The sequence below is a fragment of the Tauraco erythrolophus genome, chromosome 11 (genome assembly GCF_009769465.1).
Source record: "Tauraco erythrolophus isolate bTauEry1 chromosome 11, bTauEry1.pri, whole genome shotgun sequence".
NCBI lineage: Eukaryota > Metazoa > Chordata > Aves > Musophagiformes > Musophagidae > Tauraco > Tauraco erythrolophus.
This window is the reverse complement of record NC_141475.1, coordinates 30,027,102-30,047,989: the sequence shown is the minus strand read 5'-3', so window position 1 is coordinate 30,047,989 and position 20,888 is coordinate 30,027,102.

The window sequence follows — 20,888 nt, the reverse complement described above, 5'->3', positions numbered from 1 at the left end:
TAGATCATCCACCCTATTCTTAAACACATCCAGGGATGGGGACTCAACCACCTCCCTGGGCAGCCTATTCCAGTGGCTGACAACCCTTTCAGAGAAGAAATACTTCCTAACATCCAACCTGAATCTCCCCTGTCTAAGCTTATGCCCATTTCCTCTTGTTCTATCACCCATCACTAATGTAAAGAGCCCTTCCCCTACCTCCCCACCATCTTTTCTCAAGTATTTGTAGGCTGTAATCAGGTCTCCCCTCAGCCTCCTCTTCTCCAGGCTAAACAGCCCCAACTCCCTCAGCCGCTCCCCATAAGTTTTATTTTCCAGCCCCTTGACCAGTTTAGTCGCCCTTCTTTGGCCTCGCTCCAGGAGCTCAATATCTCTCTTAAAGCGAGGGGCCCAAAACTGGGCACAATATTCCAGGTGCGGCCTCACCAGTGCCGAGTACAGGGGCAGGATCACTTCCCTGCTCCTGCTGGTCACACTATTCTTGATACACGCCAGTATCCCATTGGCCTTTTTGGCCACCTGGGCACACTGCTGGCTCATATCAAGCCGGTAGTCAACCAACACCCCCAGGTCCTTCTCCGCCAGGCAGCTCTCCAGCCACTCCTCCCCGAGCCTATAGCGATGCTTGGGGTTTTTATACCCCAAGTGAAGGACTCTGCACTTGGCCTTATTAAAGCTCATGCCATTATCATGCCAGTCTATCAAATTCTGCCCCGTTATTATTTTTCCTACAAGCAATGCTTTCAGCCAAGCATTTTACAAGAAGTTCTGCCCTCTTCTCTTGCATTACACAAGGCTCAGACATTTTAAGTGGTACCGAACTGCACATCAGTAGTGGCATCAAGCCCATGTCCCCTTCCACAAGCACCCCAGGCACAGTATATGACATGACACCTGGTTCCACGTACTACACCCCCCTTATCTCTGACATGATAGTGCCCATTGTAGGCATGACCCTTTCCCAGGGAAGCTTTAGAAAGGGACAGTATGCTTTTGCTTAAGTCCCCATAGAATTAATGTCCAGGGTGAAATTTAGCCCATGGTATTTTATGACACCAACTTGTAAATAATTTTGCTTCCAAGCATAAAGGTTTGGGGAAGTAAAAAATTCCACTGCTCCACACGGGGCAAAGCTGGATCTTGCCATTGTCGTAACGTGCCATACAGTAAGTACCCATCAGTACTGGGACAGTAAAAATGACCCGTGCCTAAACAGCCAATCCCCCAGCTCTGCCCATCGTCCCAACCTCCAGAGCACGGTGCCACTGCTGCTCACGAGCAGCTCAGTGCCTCTCTGGACCTGTGCTAGAGACGCAGGGAGACAGCCAGTGCTGACCCTATGGATGGAATAGTAATTGATTGCAGTACTGTCTTCTGTGCCCTCCTATTAGGGAGAAAACTGCAACAGTTATTTGTGCAAACCATTCAATGCCAACGTAGGCAGGACTTTGTTAATCCCTGTTGGGAGACACAAAGTCCTTTGGTGGCAGTTGGTTTCTCACATTTCTTTAAAGCGTGTGTGTGTGTGTGTGTGTGTGGTGCAGAATGGCAGAAAATAATTGATAGAATTACCCTTTTCTTTTTTTGCTTCTAATTTGCTCGTTAGGGATTTGTTAGAAGGAAACCTAGGCAATGAGGAAAGTAAGGAAATCTCAGCAGGAGCAACACCCACGTGCAAGTATCAAATGCATGCGTGCACCTGAATTCAACTGATGCAAAGAAGCTGAATTTAAAATGTGGTACAGAACAAAAGAGGGCCAGCTGGAGGATTTCCTGTAAGAGAAAGGAAAAGCCTGGGAAGGCAGCAGGCAGGAACACCGAGCTGTGACGCATTCCTCCCGGCTGTGAGTAGTGTGTTGGGAAGCAGGGGAACAGGAATGTCTTGGTTTGGTCATTTGGCCTAGTGAACTCTTCCAGCTAACACTTTTTTCATCTAGCATTCAAAATGTTGGAGGGATTTATATTTTTATATATATGTTAAAAAAATGTGTGTGTATATATATGGGGTGAGGTTGAGTAAGTATTTGTTATAAAAGGCTCCAGGAACACTGTGCTTCTGTCCCTGAGCACAAAGAGAAGCAACAGAAGATACAGAAAAACTTGTCAGGGTTACTCTGAGCTAAATGACTTAGAGCTGTGCACGTCGTGTCAGTACTTGATTAGAGAAGAGCTTTTGCTGGTGAGCGATGGTGCCACACGTTTCGGGTTGCTGGAGGCGAGCGCTCGCCTGCCTGCAGCGTCTCCCCGGTGTGCCGGGGCAGTGGGGGCCGGGGCCGCGGGAAGAGGAGGGCTCGGGGAGACCGGCTGTGGAGATGCCACTAAACACGGGGCCAGAGGAGCTGGAGGCAGCTGTGGGGGCTTTTGGGGGGAGCCTGTGCTACTGGGACGCCACTGCCAACACGCCTGCGGCACGGTGCGGCCACTGTCCCGCTGCATCCCAGCCTCGCCGTGTCCCCCCGCCCCAACAGCTCGTGCTGCGTGTGCGGGGCAGCGGGGGGTGCCCGACCGCGGGTGGTGGGGAGCAAGACCCGCAGCGCCGGCCCTGCCCCGTACGGCTCCCGTGCTCCGTCACCTCTGGCATCTCTACAGCGGCCGCGATGGCAGGGGGCACCCCCAGCTCCGTAAAACACTGAATAGGTTTGACTGTTTCATGGACTTTAGAGTTGCTACGTTTCCAGTATTTCCTTTGCAGGCATTAACGGAAAAGCTGCTTTCTGCAGCCTTCTGGCACCTGAAGGGGCTACAGGAAAGCTGGAGAGGGGCTTTTTACAAGGGCGTGTGGTGACAGAACATGGGGCAATGGCTTTAAACTGAAAGAGGGGAGATTTCGATGGGATCTTAGGAAGAAATTCTTCCCTCTGAGGGTGGTGAGGCACTGGAACAGGCTGCCCAGAGAAGTTGTGGCTGCCCCATCCCTGGAAGTGTTCAAGGCCAGGTTGGATGGGGCTTTGGGCAACCTGGTGTAGTGGAGGGTGTCCCTGCCCATGGCAGGGGGGTTGGAACTGGATGGTCTTGGAGGTCCCTTCCAACCCAAACCATTCTGTGATTCTATAGTTCTCTAAGTCAAGTAAAAATGCATTTAATTCAGTACTTATCTTGCAGTCTCAACCTTGTCATACCTCTAATTTTAACGTAGGCTGAGTCATTTTCATCCTAGTGCTTTAAAATCAGGCTACGGAGCATGGTCTTGTTCTGGTATGTTTGAAAAATAGAACAATTTTTCTCTCTCTCTGTCAGATCTGCCCTGCCAAGCTTCTATCACTCGGTGCTCTTAGATATAAAAATAACATATAACTGGGGATGATTTGCAGAGTTAGTTTTATTACTGTAAGCAAAATTGAAATGTGAAGAATGCCAGCTTACATTATGCAGATTGATTTATAAAAATAAATTAAATGAAAGTATTAGTCTCAATGAAAAATTTAACCTTGTTTTGACATAGTTCCTTGGGGAAGAATTTGCATTGTGTCTGCAGTACAGTAGTTATGCAGTACTTGCTTCCTCTGTTTTGTTTATCTGTGGCCTCTCAGTTCCTCTCCTGCCTGTCAAACCCTCCTCTGAGGCTGCAGTCGGTCATGTTTTTGTGCTTAAAGTACTGTATTGTTCCCTATCCTCGTTCTTGGAAATAGCTGATTCGGGTTTTGCAAATCCAAAGACTTCAATCTGAGACAGGCTTTTGGGATGGAAGATACAGGTGGAAGGGTTGTAGTCTGGCAGCGCTAAAAACTACTGGAAAGAGCTGTGATGCGAAGCCTTGACAGTAGGTGAAGCTATTCCAGATGTCCCATCTGCAGGTACGTGTCCCTGCATGCATGGGGAGAGAAAATAGCGAATACAGGGGAACACCACGGTACACGTGTGACTGTAATGCCTCTAAAATGCTGCACTCCTGGGTCCGCAGTGTAGGAACAACATGGCAAAACTAGAAAAATACTGAAAATGGGACAAATCCAAGATCGCAGGATTGAACAAGCTTGATCTGGTTTTATACGAAATCTGGTTGTGGATCTGGGCTGATCTAATTTTGCATTCACAGGTTGGTTTCTTCACACGAATTTGAATTGTAAAGCAGTGACTGATTTTTTTTTTTTTTTTTTTAAATTTTTGCTTTGAGTTCATTTGAACCTGCATCTCAGCAACAGCTCAGGTCTTCAGACAGCGTGGGTTGTGTCGGGAGTGAACACGTAGGTGTCACACCGACCTGTGCAGAGCTGTGTCACCTCTCAGTGTGTAAAGGTCTCGGTGCTGCTACTCTGCCTCGCAGGGAGGGGGTCCTGCTCCGGGACGAGCCCTGGGGCTCAGCCGCGCGGTCGGAACGTTCGCCCCAGGCCAGCACAAGTTTAACCTGCTGATGTTGTGCGCGTTTTGGCCCATCGTATGAAATGAAGCCTGGTGAGGACTTGCTTGATTTCTGCTCTCAAACAGGCGTTAAATGTCTCCGCTCACTGCCAAACATGAGTCACTTTGCTCAACCAAGAAGCCTCTGGTCTGCGAGGCTGGTCCTGGCGAGGCTCCGGGGTGGTCCTTGGGCACAGAGAGAGGCCAGCGATGTCAGCCACGTCAGCAGAAACCACGTGTCTTTTACATGGAAAAAGACAACGGGTTTTTAGCTGGCTTTGTCTGTTTGTTTTCTACCTCTGAGTAGTTTCAAACCCAGTTTACTGGTCTGCTAGATGAAAATAAACCATCTTAAAATGGGAAAGAAAACCGTTATACTATTCAATAGTACGTAAGTCACTATCTGTTATCTGCTTTAAAAGTTGGTTTAGTTGGAAAAATGCTAACAGTATTATGTGTTTTCCACATTTATGATGGCATATAAGCAACAACAAAAAAAGATGAAGGCAGCAGACTTATTTATTTATAGGAAGTCGTACCAGGATTAAAGTTTGTGGCATAAAGGGGCATCATAGTGTGCCTCTTTGGGGCTTCTGATGTGCTCTTTGTTGCCCCAGACCTCAGTGTAAATGGAAAGCAGGCTCCACACGCCCACGGAGGAGGCGCCTGTCGGACGTGAGCTGTGGCTGCCCTTGGCCGCGGGGCACAGTGGGCCCCATCGTGCTGCCCCGGTGCCACGGGGCTGTCCAAGCGCCCCGTGCTGCCGTCGCCCTGCACCGTCCCCACGGGATTGCGGTCCTGACGCAGGACCAGCGCACTCCCACACGCCCCCGCGTGCACCGTTCGCCTCCTTCATCCTGGTGCAAAGTCCGAGGATGTAAGTAAGGCTCCGCTGACTCGCCGTCTGCCCTGGTGTCCAGCCTGCCGGCAAGGTGGACGGTCATGGTCTCCGGTGGGTGGTCATGTTTCCAGAGACGGCGGAATCTCCAGCAGAAGACCCGGCTGGTGGGACTGGATGCTGGACAAATGCAAAGCAGGAGGCAGGATGAATGCAAGCAGATGTGGGAGAAGAAGTTTGCTTGTCGTGCGTTGGCTTGCCAATGGAGAACGAGGCCGGGATGATCCGTCTCCTCCTGCAGTAGCGGTGTTGCCTGGCTGTGCCCCTTGGTCGCTGACGAGCAGGCGTCAGCCGCTAAGAGGCTGTGTCTCATTGCCAGTTCCCTAAAAGCTGCCACCTGCAAAAGCCAGTTTTCTATTTGTAGCCACAGGTTTATCTGCTGTTTTTAGAAAACCTCACACAGATGGATCTCCAGCCAGCCAGGCAGACTCAAGCTTGCGTGTCCATTTAGTCGCCTTCCCGAGTGACTGATGCCCATCCCATATTGTGCACGGAGCATTCCAGCTTTCTTACAAAACAAGAGGTCATGGAGCATATTGCAACGGTCCAAAGGACAGGGTGAGGCTGGGTGTTTGTGACACACTCAAGAGGATACGTCGGTCTGAGTTTCTCCATGGCTTCAGTGCAACAGTAGAAATGGTGTTACCAGAAACACCACTTTCAATAGGGAAGATAAATTCATTAGACAAATGTAGACTAAGATAAAGGAAAACTTTAAAAGAGACATTAAAAAGCACACAAAGGTGATCCTGTGAATAGTGTGTGTCAGGGCAGGGCTTCAAGTAGGTGGTCCCTTTGTGTCACCTACTCATCTAGATTTGGCTTCTAGATAATTAAACTGACTATTTTTTGCTAGTATACTTTAGAGTTCGACAGCTCTAAGCTTTTCAAAGCAATTTCACCATTTGCAATGTGGCTGAATAATGCAGGCACTAGTTGGAATGCAGTTTGTATTTGGCTAGGCAAGAACTTTCTGTTCTCAGGCTGCCTTTGGGGTATTTTTAGGGTATTTGATTTCTGCTTCGATGTGCAGTATGCACATTTATACTAGCAAGTTAAATTCATCAGAGTCTTGAGATCAGATTTCTTTTCTTACCTGTCTCTTGCATTGAACCTTCTTTAAGATTGCAAAACCTTCCTACAAACCAAAGATTTTTCCCAGGGGATGGCAAAAGAAACGTTGCGATGCTTTCTGCTGCCAAGGACCAGCATACTTTGTACGTGCTGAAAGACTCCAACCAGCTAGTTTGCTGGCAGGAGCAAGGTCGTGGTGGCTTTCCCCTCCCCAGTTACCCAATTTAATGGATATTTTTCTTTTCTGCCGTTTTAAGGAGCATTGTCAGTTTGGGTGGTGGTTAGACAGAACGGTTGTGCCCTCTGGCTCCCGCCGCTCTCCGTCTGCATGTACACCTTCCTTCTCTGAGAACCCTGTCCACAGGTCCTTCTTCCTGCCCACCGCCAGCTTCTTCCTGCGGTGGCTCCACCTGAGCCAGGACTCACTGCGGACATCGAGGCTGAAGCCACCTGTTCTCCGCTCCATCAGCCCGATGGTAGAGGCTGCTTTAGGGAAGCCGCTGTCGGCTCCTGGCAGAGCTGAGCCTTTCCTGCGTGTCAGCAGGGCTGACAGCTCTGGACGTGCTCATGGAAAGCACTTCTCCGAGCTCTCTTTATTTGGAGTGGAGCTGAGAGGAGAGCAGAGAGTGAGTAGACACTGCTGGTGGCCTCACCTACAAAGCAATACTCAGCTATTACTTAGGGAAGCTTTGCAATCTTTCCACATCCCAAGGCAGCGAGAAGGATTGAAGCAGGGGCTGAAGTCCAAGGAGAAGCAGAGGAGCTCTAGTTCAGCAGAGAATGTAGCCCAAACTCTTGCTTCAAAAAAGATATCACTTGCACTTCGGATTTTCGGTAATGTCACTTTTACTGTGTGAAGCATAGGCCCAGACACCAATCTTTGGAGTCGGAACATCTGTGCTTGGTGTCTCAAACGAAACGGCGAGTCGGTGACTGTACCTACTGTAACGCATTCCTGTTGCACTGAGGAAACCATGAAGGTATTTCTATTGCAACAGTATTTGTGCTGCTGATAGTCACTGGGCGTGCAGGAGCCTGCAGGAACGCCGTCAGGAGTGGTGACGTGTCGGATATGTCAGTGGATGGGCCACCGGTGCATCCATTCCCAGATACTTCTCCTCTGTTTGCCACTGCGGCCATTAAGCCCGACAGCGTTGTACTTACAAGGTTGGTGAAATGTTCCTCTGCTCCCGCTGTGATTCCTGCTGTGGTTGCAGCAGAGACTCGTTTCACTGTTGGTGCTCACCAGGGCTAGGCTTAAATCACGGGTGGCAGTGGTCTGAGCTTGGCAGAGGCGGCAGAGCTTCCCAGTCACTGCCGTGGTCCGTCTGGCAGCATGTGCTAGACCTTGACTCGCTTTTCCGTAACCCTATACATATTATGCCACAACCTGCTTATTCCAGGTAGGATCATGATGTCTATGCTTGGCAGATCAGAGAGAAGGAGAAGAGGGCAAGCTAGTAAGCAACATCTGTGCTTATCCTACAGCTCCTATGAGGACAGGTTGAGAGAGCTGGGGCTGTTCAGCCTGGAGAAGAGAAGGCTCCAGGGAGATCTTATTGTGGCCTTCCAGTACTTAAAGAGGGCTTATAAGAAAGACAAGAACAGACTTTTTAGTAGGGCCTGTAGCAATAGGACAAGGGGTAAAGGTTTTAAACTAAAAGAGGGTAGATTCAGACTAGATAAAAGGCAGAAATTTTTTATGATGAAGGTGGTGAAACAAAACACTGGCACAGGTTGCCCACAGAGGTGGTAGATGGCCCATCCCTGGCAGTGTTCAAGGCCAGGTTGGACAGGCTTCTGATCTAGCGGAAGATGCCCCTGCTCATGGCAGGAGGGTTGGACTAGATGACCTTTAAAGGTCCTTTTCAACCCAAACCGTTCTGGATACTGTGGTCCAGCTCCAGTAACTATTGGTTGAGCATCACTCAAATCCATAAGGAATGCTGCTGTGGCCAGCCATCCCACAGGCTGATTTGCAGAAACACGTCACAGGTGGGTGGGTTTGTCACTTCTGTTCCGTGATCCGCACTGTTTCGTGGAACCAGACAGGAAGATACTGGCCTGAGTGCTGAAGAGTGAGAAGCTAGTGGGTACAATTCAGACGACCACAGCTTACCTTGGGTTGTAAGAAACCACGGATGTTTGAACAGCATATAACAAAGCCTCGCTTCTGCAGATTTCAGTCTTAACGAAATGAACCGAAAAAGAATTTTTGAAAACTCCAAGCAGTTTTTGTGGAATTCATAGACTGGATTAAATTGTGTCTTCATTGACTATAGAGTTGGGAAATTTATATTGGGAAAACGTGAGTTTCCAGCTTTCAGAAGGTTGCAACTTTCACTTTTTTCTTTAATCAGCTTTTCTAGCTCTGAAATAATGAAATCTACCAATGCAACTGGAATGGTGCTTCTAAAAAGATGCATTGTTCTTCTGAGCTTCTATAAAGCCATTTCAGAGCCTTTCATGTGCTACAGATACAAAATGAGTTGGAACGCAGAAGGTTGGGGTTGTGGGGGAGCAGAAGGGTGGGGGAGGGGAGTGGATGTCTTTTAAACCACTGAAATATGATAGGAAATCAGGTCCCCTCTGCACCACCATTAGTGACACCTCGGCCATGCTGATGGCTGTTCGCCGGTTTTCCTCTTTAAATCTGCTGCTGATAGCGTTCCATGGTCTGTTCCACCACTTAGATACCCCTACCTGCAGAAACTCAACCTACGTCTTCTTTCCCCAAAACTAGCCTGTTACTTCTTGATCTGTACTGGGAAGAAGAAACACGAATCGCTGTCTTCAGACGGACCTGTTTTCTCTTTCTAGACTAAACACATCCCATTCTTCCTGTTTCTCACAGAACTCGAGGACAGCTGAGGTTGGAAGGGACCTCTGAAGATTGTGTTGTCCAGCTCTTCTCTTCAAAGCAGGGGCAGCTAGAGCAGGTCCAACATGTTGAGGATCTCCTGGGCATGGAGACTGCACAGCCTCCCCAGTCACCTATCCCCGTGTTGACCGGCCTCACAGGAAAGAGATTTGCTCTTGTGCTCCAAAAGATCTTCCTCTATTCCAGTTTGTGCCCGTCGCCTGTTGTTCTGGCCCTGGACACCCCTGAGAAGAGTCTGGCTCTGGCCTGTTTGCTCCCCCTATGAGCACATACACATGGATAAAATCCTTCCAAGCCTTCTCTTCTCCAGCCTGCATGCTCCCGGCGCTCTCAGCCTCTCCCTGTGTGTCATGTGCTTCTATCCCTTCATCATCCTCGTGACCCTTCCTTGGACTCTCCGGTATGTCCAAGCCTCTCTGTTATTTAGTGATATTTAGTATCACCAGATCTTGAGATCACACCAGTCCCAACTGCTGTTCCTTCCTCAGCAAGGGTAACGTACAGAAACACAGTTCCTTCTCGGGGATTTGCAGTGGAATGCTCTGTAAGTCACTCCAGTCTCTGTATTAACTCTTACGTAAGCCTTTTCCTGGCTGGTGTCTGTGACATGAGATGTCGTGAACTGCAGCTGAAGAATGAAAAATAGGATTTCTTCTCTCCCTGGTACCAGCAGCTTGGTCACTGCAATCTCCCTTCATGGATATGGACTTTAAAAAGTAGAATTACAGATTTCAGAGGTAGAAGATTAAAAGATTTAGGAAATCCTGGGGAAAAATCCCTGCTTCTGGCTGCAGTGGAGAGGTTGGAATCCATTTGCTCCATCTGTAGACAGAGAACTCCTGTCTCACGACCAGCTGAGGTTCCTGCAGGTTTGGAGGAACCACGGTGCGTGCTCGTCAAGGAGGCTCCGCTGGTGGGGAGAAGGAGCAAAAGTGAAATAGGGTTTGTGTGTAGTGGCCAGAACTGGGTAGAGTAAGTCAGAAGAGTCTGAGCCCTTGTCTCAGTCTCTCCCTCGCTCATTGGAGGTTGGATTAGATGATCTCTAAGGTCCCTTCCAGCCTGTGCCATTCTATTATTCTATGATCTTGGCCAGGTTTCGGCAAGCATGGCTCTGTTCTGAGCAGTCATTCTGTTACGAGGGCCAGTGTTGTCCCGGCTGTGTGCCCTTTTGACAACGGCTGTGTCCGTGTCCGTGTCCGCGCAGCGGCGGGCAGGCACCCAGAGAAGGGCGCAGAGCGACACGCGCTCGCTCAGCAGTGCAGAGGCCACGTTGCGCTGCGAGGCAGGGCTTTGGGGGCAGCAGGAAGGGTTAGCAGGGTTGGGGAATGGAGTTTATTCGTGGGATTTTTGGTTTGGTTTGTCTTTTCTTCTAATCTCTTTCTGCCAGCTGTGCAAGCACAGCCAGCACCCCGAGTGCCTCCACACGGGAAGCTCCGTGTGCAGGGTGCCAGAACACGAACACGTGGCTCACAGGTTGTCCTCTGTTAAGTCTTTGCATGGAGGGTGTCTGACACGGGGTGAGCTGCCTGGCACCCGGCGCAGCTGAGGATGTCGTGCGAGGAGTTTCTGCGCTGTAGGTTCACGCTGTAGCTGACCGCGCTGCCTTCTTCAGGCGGGCTGGCTCCAAGAGCCACCCTGGATCCCCAGCGTGGCCCTGACCTTTGCCAGGAGCGGGGATGCCATCAGGCACGCCAGTCCAGTGGCACAAGCAGTTTTCTTTACATCAGGTTTTGTGCAATCTGTGCAGCTCTGGGACTTTATAAATGGGCTTTTTGGCAATGAAGAAATTCTGTGGTGATGGGGCCATTGTAACTGGTGATCGCCACTCCGCTGGAGAGATGCTCTGAGAAGGCACGCTGTTTTCTATTTGCTCTGCTGATACAGCCAGGGGAAAAACAGTGTAGGAGGCACACAACGCCCTCTGGAGAAGCAGCAGAGGACTTCGGGCTGGGTGTAGGTACAGTAATTGTCTTGAGTTTATCCAAATTGAGTTAATTGTGTAATTGATTTGACAGAGAGGGTGTCCAGTAAAAGGGGGTTTGGTGAGTGAGCAAGGGATGAGGTAGAAGACCTGTGGCTGTTGCGGAGCAGGGAGGAGGCTCAAGTCAATGGCTTGTGCTGCTGTGCGCACGCGGGACTGCCGTGGTAAATGCCGAGCAGACACAAGGCGTTAGTAGCTTTCAAAAGCAGCTGATCTGGTCACTTAGAAAGTGCCATTTTGCATCCTTGCCTTCAGGAGGGGCTGACTTTCTTGTCTGCAGAATGGGAACGACAGTCCCTGTCCAGAAGCCTCACTCTGCCGTGCGTTAGCAGTCACGGAGCTGCTGTCGCTGTCGGAAGAGATTTGTCACAGTTCCTTTCTTGGGAATCGCAGTGTTTCTGTTCGCAAAGGTGCAGCTGAGCTCGGAGCGAAGGAGTGAAGACATAGTGTGGGGTGGGGTGTGCACAGAAAGAGGAGACGGCTCGTCCCAGTGAGCCGTGGGGTGGCATATGGCGGTGGAGCCGTGAATCCCGTCACTTTGGAAGTGGATGTGGTTCTCAGACAGTGGTCATGTTTGCTGCTGCCACAGCGGCCAGTATGTTGGAAAGGGGCTTTGGCGCAGATGCACGTATCTGATGACGATGGGTTTGTGAATGTAGTTAAAAACCAACCGACCCCCTCTGCCCCCGAGCACGGCAGGTGAAGACTCTCGTTTCTCCTCTGCGCAGACTCCCATCTATTGCCGCGCGGCTGAGCCCCACATCTCGGACAGAGCCGCACGCAGAGCCCGGGGCACACGGGGGTGCCGGTGCGGAGCCTCTTCCCGGGCAGTGCTGCCTCCTGCCTCGCCGACCCTGGCTGCCCCAGGAGTTCTTTCTGGTGGGTTCTGGGTATTTGCTGCTTTGGCAGCCTCAGGAGAGAAAACATGAAGCTCTGGTGCTCATGGTTCATGTAGGCCTTTCCTTTTAACTTTCTCCTTCTTCCACAGGCTATCCCGTAGTTCTTTAACAGTTCTGTGCAACCTCTAGTTTTACAGAGGTTTTATACTTGTGTTTCCTGCCGTTTTCCACATTCTTTCATGCTCTGATTCTGTTTTTTACTTAGCAGTTTGTCTTCTAATCATCTCCTCTTCTCCTGCCTGCCTTCTCCACCTTCCTGTCTGACTCGCAGGCTCTGGCATGTGGGTGGCCAGTGGCCAGCGGAGCACATGGTGTGCAGAGAGGAGTGGATGTTCCAGACCTGAGTCAGCCCTGGGGGGTGGCCACAGCAAATAGTTTCCAGATTTGGTCTGCAGTGTATTCTGACACTGAAGCATGGATGTTTTGGGGTAAGCTGGGCACGTTGGAGCCTCCTGCTATGGAGGAACAAACTCCTGCTGCAGCGCAGCGGCAGAACTTGTTGAGGCTGCACGGAGTTGGGCTTTGGCTTTGGGCAGCGGCCGAAGCTGTCCTGTGCAAACAGGCAGACACTGGGAGCGAGTGGGACTGTTGGTGCTCGATTGGGATGGAATGTGCTTGGCCATCTGCGGCGAGTTGACCCTGGCTGGACTCAGGTGCCCACCAGAGCCACTCTGTCACTGCCCTCCTCAGCTGGGCAGGGGGAGAAAATACAACGAAAGACGGGTGGGTCGGGGTAAGGACAGGGACAGCACTCGGCACTTACCGTCACGGGCAAACCAGGCTCATCTTGGGGAAAATTACTTCGATTTATTACCAAGCAAATCAGAGTAGGATAATGAGAAAATAAAAACTAAATCTTAAAATACCTTCCCCCCACCCCTTCCTTCTTCCTGGGCTCCACTTTACTCGAAATTCTCTACCTCCTCCCCCACAGCAGCGCAGGGGGACAGGGAATGGGGGTTGCAGTCAGTTCATCTCATGTTCTTTCTGCTGCTCCTTCCTCCTCAGGGGGAGGACTCCTCATGCTCCTCCCCTGCTCCAGCGTGGAGTCCCTCCCATGGAGACAGTCCTCCACGAACTTCTCCGATGGGAGTCCTTCCCATGGGCTGCAGTTCTTCACGAACTGCTCCAGCATGGGTCCCCCACGGGGTCAAGAGTCCTGCCAGCAAACCTGCTCCAACCTGGGCTCCTCTCTCCACGGGGCCACAGGTCCTGCCAGAAGCCTGCTCCAGCATGGGCCTCTCCATGGCGTCACAGCCTCCTTTGGGCATTCACCTGCTCTGGTGTGGGGTCCTCCATGGGCTGCGGATGGATCTCTGCTCCACCATGGACCTCTGTGGCTGCAGGGGCACAGCCTGCCTCACCATCATCTTCACCACAGGCTGACTGTGGTGTCTGCAGAGTTAGTGCTCTCCTCTCACATATTCTCACTCCTCTTTCTGGCTGCAGTTGCGCAGTAACTTTCTCCCCCTCTTAAATACATTATCACTGAGGTGCTACCCACCGTCGCCCACGGGCACAGCCTTGGCCAGCGGCAGGTCTATCATGGAGCCGGCTGGCATTGGCTGTCAGACACGGGCAGCTTCCAGCAGCTCCTCACAGATGGACCCCTGCAGCCCCCCTGCTACTCAGCCTTGCCACCCAACCCCATGCCCTGCCGTAACAGCCCTGCAGCTGTGCTCAGGAAACCTCTGCCGTGTTCCTTGCTGAAGACTTGCGTGAACTAAGGACCTTTCGGGCTTCGACATCCACCCGGTGCTTCCTTCGGAGGCTGTTGCGTGTCGATGGCCCAGCTCGCTGCAGGCCGGTACGGGGCGTGCCGGGGGAATGACGCGCTGTCTGGCACACCGAGGCAGTTTCAGTGAAACTCCTGGTGATGAGACACTGCAGCTGACATCATCCCGCGCCAGGGCTGGCTGATGGAGTCGACAGGGGCCGCGCGGGCCCCGGCGCTGCCTGAGCCGCTTCCCGGGCGTGGTGTGGCAGCAGTTGCCAGCGGGAATTTCTCTCCGCTGCCGGTCGGTTGCATCCTGTGCTGTTACCAGGCGGAGCTTCTGTAAAGAAGTCGCTGGCATACATCACCAGACCCAGCGCCGTCAGCTATCTTTAGCTGCGGGAGCGTCCTTCTCTAACCACCGCCACGCCACGCGGCGCTCGGCGTCCCGCGCCCCTCGCGCAGGGATGCTCTGAGGATGAATCTGGTCAGCTGTGTCAGAGGCAGCTACTTCCACAGCATCCGGACACCTCACAGGTGGTCAGTTGTAGTAACGTCCGCCTCATCACGCACCCGGAGGGACAAAATAATTGTAAGGGGATGCTGTTCCTTTTCTAACACTTAATTTCTCTTTTATCACTTGGGTTAGAGCCTTTGTTCCAAATGCAGTCTAAGCTGCCTTTGAAATCAGAGATGTGACTGCACCCAGATGCACCACATTATTTCCTTGTTTTTTCAGATAGTCTAATTCTTCTTCTCCCTTTCTTCTTAAAGCGAGCAGCCTCTGGGGTGTTGTGCAGTGCTACTGGTGTTTAACATGGAGAGGCTGAGAAACTGATGTATGCAACGATTAAGTCACTTGCACAAGGTCGTGCGGCGAATCGTTGGCAACGCCAAGAATAGCACCCCGAGTCTCTTGGCTCTCTCTAGCCCACCATAAACACTGCAGCCTGCCTTTTTCCTGGTGAGCACGATCTGATTCATAATGCAGTATTTCTGCTGTGAGGCTGGCTGCCTCTCTGGGAGCTGTCTCTGCTGCAGAGAAAAGCAGTCAGGCTGAGGCAGCAGCAGAGATTGCACGTCTGTAGCAAAAAGTCTAAACCCCAGAAATGGTATTTAGCAGCTTATCTTATCTACAGATAAGCTCATAAAACGTACTGACTGGTTAAAAATAGGTTTCAAATTTCAAATAGGTTTCAAACTTTGTATTCTTTATTTTTTGCTGCAGTACAAAAATACCATTTCAATGATTCTGATTCATTTGGCTTTTTCTGGTCTTTCTGGAAAAGAACCAAATTATTGATGGGTGTTTTTTGCTTTTAATTGTGCTCTTGAGTGCTGAACCTGTGCCTGCTATTTGCTTGCAGTCTGTTTAGGCTATGTTTAGGCAAATGCAAATATCAGTGGTTATTCAGTGCCTTTGGCACTCTGAACAGAATGTACCCAACTCCTGGGGCTCCTTACAAAGCCTCGGCCTCCAGCACTAACAAAGCCTCTGTAGTCAATAGCTAAAATGTGAGAACTACCTGGGCTTGACTGAGGGAGTTCAGAGGATCTGGGAAGATCGTGGATCATTAACTTGAACCCAGTTTTTGTCCTGTGGATTGAGTAAATGAGATAAGAGGACTCTTGCCTGCGTACTGGCAGCCAAGGGTGCTCTGGGGCTGGCCACGCTGCCGTGCGCGCTGCCCGCGGCGCTGGGGCTGCACTGGTTTAGCGCTGTGGTCTGTGGATCCTTTCGCAGTGTGTAGCTTACCGACGAAGTCGTTCTCTGGCTGTGCCAGCGCTCAGCTCAGTGTGTTCCTGAACCATGGTGGAGGCTGTCCTTGAACACCGCGTCGCTGGGAGTGCGGCGAAGCCGTGCGTGGCCGCTGCCTGCTGCGCGTCCGTTGGCAGCAGCTTGGCGTTTTTACAGTTGTTTGCCTTCTTAGTCAACCTATTATTTTGGGCTCTGATGGAATAAGGATGGCATTTGATCACAGTACTGGGCACAACTGTTGGGCGTTTATAACCTATGTTTTAAACCGGAGGCTTTTTCTGTCTATGCTTGTGTCTTCAAATAACTTCAGGCTCGTGGCTTCAGCCTTGCGTGCTCTTCTGCCGCCTTTGCCCGTGCCTCCTACGAGAGAGCTCCCGACTTTCTCTCAGGCTTGTTTACTCCGGTGAGAACCCCCCAAAGCGGGGAGCACAGTGGTGACTGGGGGGTCACGGACACTGAGCTTTAATGTCTAGGGCTGCAGAATAAACCTCTCCATCAAGGAAATGATCAGCTGCTAACGCTGGTTCCGTGGTCATCTACCTCTGGTATGCTGAATGAGCGGCCTCTGTCTGCCACGTAAAATACCCTTAAAACTGGTGCTCCGTGTTTTACCCACAAGACTGAGACTTGTGGGCACGGCTGGTCCTGCCAGCTCGGTCCCTCCGCTTTGAGTGGATGAGATGCGTTTGTGCTTAGCAGGGAAGTTTGGTCTCGTGTCATTTGTTTCGGTGCTGTGCAGAGCGAGGCAGAAGGCTTGTTTCTTCTTGCAAGTGAGTTCAGCCAGGAGATGGATGTTTGCCATCTGGGAGGAGGACCAGAACTGGCAGTAACACGAAGTCAGGGCTGGAGGAAAGCAAAAGGCAGCGCTGAGCTGAGAGCGGGCCAGAGCACAGCGGGGAGGAGAGGCAGGTAGCGAGATGTCTGCTGTGGCTGTCTCTCCTCTCCTGTCGTAGTGATCTAAGAAACTCAAGAAAGTAAATCACCAAAGCTGCTGCTTTACAGCTGCTTCACAGCTCCCCTTTGGGTGGTAGGGAAAACGGTGGGACCTCTTAGCTGCTTTGTTCCTTACAAGTGTTTTTCAAGGCCCACGCAGATAACTAATACCCATAGAACTAGCAAGCATTTACTGTGATTTGAAATTAGATTTCTACCCATACATTCTCCTGCTTTCGTGTTTTGATGGCCAAGTTTTTATCAAAACTCTGCCTTTGGTTTTTATATTTCCAGGCTGCACAGGCTTTGGGGCAATTGTGTGCCGCATTCATGTACACAAATATCTGATACTTGTGACACCCGGGGACGGGGCTTGGAGACCTCACTCTGACCCCTGAGATCAGGAGCCCAGTTGTGGGGCTGCGGGGTCATTGTGCAAGCTGGTGCTTGATGCATGAAAGAAAATCACATTCTGCATGAAGGAAAATTACAGCTGCTGAAACCTACGTGCTGTATATAATGTAGGTTAGAAGGAAATCTGGAACAGCTGGTACGTTACAGTAAACTACAGTTTGTGCTGTTGGGGCCTGAGAGACAGCTTTTTGGTGCAAATGCTGCTGCTCCCTGGAAAGCCCTCACGTGCAGCAAAGAGGCAGGCTGTGCGAGCTGTAGCAGCTCGGCCAGACACAGGTACGGAACACCCCAAAAGCCGTGTGTGCCGTCACTAAAGACAGTGCTGTCTGAGCCAGTTTTTGATGAGAAATACAAAGAATTTGATCATTAAAAAATCTACCTAATTCATTGTCTACATTTAGAGCACAGCAAAGGAACCAGAAGCTAACATGATAAAAGCAAGTTCAAGCCATTGTGGGAGGGAAAACGGCCTTCGCTGCCACCTCCCTCTTAGTGTTCCCAATGGCACCCAGGACTGAGCGTGCTTCGCGCACCGTGGAAGAAATGGACTATTTCAGTCTTAGCAAAGGCAGTTTATGCTGGAGCATGAACTGCTCAGGAGTGGGGGGACACGCAGCTTTCGGGGGGTGACCGCAGGCAGCATGGTGCGAGGGAGAGCTCCGGAGATCTGCACGCATGTCGCGAGGTGGGCGACGTGCGCTCCGTCTCGGAGCTGTCTGTCCCCTCTGGGCTGTCCCTCAGCAGCCCGGGAGGGTGAGGGGCCAGCACCAGGGCCTGCTGGGTCGCTGCAGAGCCCCTGAAGCTGGGCACGGGCTTCGGGGTGCTCGGCCAGCTCATCCCGCTGCGTTTGCGTGCAGCTCGATGTGCCTGCTCGAGCGTTTCTGCTCCAGCGCCTGGCATCGGCGCCGTCGGCATGTACGTTGTGAGGACAAGGGCTGTGGTGACAGCATAGGGCACATCGGAGGAGGGACCCTGCTCCCGTTCGTCCCTGCTGCCCCGTGTTCTCCCAGGCCTGGCATTAGCCAAGGGACACCCGACCCACCCCTCGGGGAGCTGACGTGGGTGCGATGGCCCCACTGCCACAGCAGCCCCTCCATGTTTGCTCCTCATGCTTTCGTAGCCGAGCCTGTGGCAGGGATGCCTGGGAGCACACCCCGGAGATGGTCTCATGCTGCTGGGGGATTGGGTTCAGCCAGGCATGATGGTGGGGGGCCACCTCACCAAGCGTCCGTGTCTCCGTGACCGTGCAGAACAGGCACAGGGGTAAGGGGCTGCAGGCATGCCCAGCCACCGCCCACTCCTGTCCCCAGGTCCCAGGGATGGAGCGGGCAGAGGGCTCTTGCAGCCCCTCCATGTAGTCTCTACGACTCCCTTCAGGCACAGGTGTCTCTGCTCCAGCGTGGGGCTCTCCAGGAGCTGCAGTGGGTCTCTGCTGCACTGTCAATCTCCACGGGCAGCAGGGGGGCCGCTGCCATCTCTCCACGGGCTGCAGGGGAATCTCAGCCCTGGCACCTCCTCCCTTTCCATCTGCACTGCCCTGGGTGTCTGCCTGGCCGTTTCTCTCAGGTCTCAGTCCTCTCTGCTGCAGCCGTGCTGGGCCCAGCGAACCTCGGCAGTCGGGGCAGGACGAGCTCTGCCCAGCGGGTGCGCTGCGAGCGGGGCACTTCAGGGCTCTCCAAGCCATCACGTAAACCCAGCACATGTGGGCAAGCTGCTTCGGAGCAAAATGTGGAGGGACTTTGCAGCTCAGAACCGTTTAAGACAAGGCTATATCGTATCCTATCCTGGTTTTACTAAACCAGATTTTTTTCCCCCTCAGTGGATCTTATTCTTACACATACTTCATTGCTATGTCCTTTCTTTTGTTTTCAGAATCATGAACCTTTCTACAGCCAGATTTGAAACAGAGAGATTCCAGCTTAGATCAACATCCCTCGGATTCACTTGTGACTTCCAGTAAGGTGTCTTTAAGGTATTTCTGATTAACATTATGAAGTCATAAACTTTTATTTTGTGTGTCTGAAATGCCATGGGAATTTTCTGATGAGGGTACCTTTCAAAAAGTTGTTACTCTTTAGTGCCTTTTGCTTGTAGTTTCCAAAATGACCTGTGTCCTGTAAAAACAGTTTTTCACAAAGCTTTGAACATGTTTCCCAGTACTTCCCGGGGGTGTCCCTGATCCAGGCTCTGGTTTGGTGTGAATGCATGAGGAGCAGAAAGAGAAATTGATTGCTTTCTGCATCTCGCTTCCATTTTTCCTCCTGTGCTAAGGGCCATAAAGCAGAAATGTGGTTGAAAAATGGTGGCTTAAGACAGTGCTGTATACATACTTGAGGGAGCTGGTTACCCTTCCTCCTTCTTGCCTCTTCGCTCTGCCGTTAGCGGATTTGGCCACAAAAGGGGAGATTCCTGTTGCAGCGGGGCGGGCTGGCTGGCCGCCCCGCTCGGCGCTTTGCTGCAGCCTCTGCTGCCCCGGAGCTCCTGCCTGGCTGGGCTGCCCGTCCTGCAGCAGCTGCCTGCGGGGTGACCGACCTGCTTTACTTAGAAGGTTGGTACATCCATGGGCTGTGACACGATAAATGGTGAGCAGCTGAACGCTTTGGAGCATACAAAGAACAACACCGAGAGGCTGGGTTTTGTTGCATTTTGAGCTCTTTCCATAGAAAGCAAAGGGAGTGCTGTGGTTTTCCTTATTTGTGTGGTCCTGATGCAGTATTGTGAGGTGCAAAGAATGGTTGAAGCAGACAATGTTAGTGCTGGTACAGGGCTTGAAATGTTTCCTGTCATGGAAAAGATGAACGAGCCAATTCCACATCACCTTTCTTTTCTGAGACCTGTGAACAATGTCAGCGTTGCTGCTATTTTAGTTTGTGAGCGGCTGCTCTGCGTGGTATCAACACTGCTGCTATGCGTGGTCAAGTGTCGCCTTCCCAGGAGAGGTACGAAGGGACTAAGAGGGCATGAGCCCTCCTGGTGCTCCCTCCGCCATCTCCTGCTGCTGCATTTTGCTGTACTGCACGCTGCTGGAGCGCACAGGGCAGGAGAGCACAGACCAAAGTGGCAGCGGAGGAGCAGGGCATAAAGGGACCGAAGAGAAGGGAAGTGTGGGAGCAGTAGGCAGAGAAGGCCAGGGCACCATCCTTCGTGCCAGAAATCTTTGTGTGGTCGTGGTGAGCTCCCTGTGCTGAGGGAAGAGCAGCCCTTCAGAAGCGTTCCCTGTCCTGCCTGGCCGATGACAAGCCTGGCCATGTGGAGAGAGAGCTGTCCCTTCCTCTGCGTGGTGGGAGAACCTGGCCAGCCCTGAGGAGATCCATCCCAGGTGTGTCCTCTGCAGCCAGCGCTGTGGGAGCCAAACCTCCTGGTCTGGCAAGCTTGAACAGACGTTGGCGAAAGGCTGGCGATAAACCAGCCTGCTGCAGTGCTGAACTTTCTGAAGCTCTTGTTCCTAATAAGTCATGATATAAAAGCCTTATTCTACTGATGGATGATACAGTACCGATAGGTGAAGCCTCTGTAAGGATGAAATTGCCAGCTAGATTCTGCTCGTGGAGGCCTTACACATGTGGAAGACAGCAGCTATATTTGCTGGAAGCAGCTGGAAGACACAGAACTGTCAGAGAGTCTCTTGGTGTCTGATCTGAGTCGCTCTGACCAGGAAGCATTGAAACATTAAATAGAAGAACTTGCAGTTTCTTTTTGAGGTTGTTTTTTCTTGCTACAATTGCAGGCAAAGAGGACCAGATTTTTCTGGAGCGTGTACCTGCAGTGAAAAGCCCTGGATGCCTTTGCCATCATTATAGGCAATCAGTATGGGACTTGACTGAAAAGCAGCTTGTGCGTGTGCACCGCGTGCTTTGTGCACAAACCCAGAGAACGAGATGCTGATTGCTCCTAAGGCTGTTATTTTCACAGGTGTTCTGAAAGGGACAGTTGGACAGAAATCCCCTTTAGGGAATCTGAGACGTTTGGGTCTGTTTTCTGTCAAGGAGGGAAGATG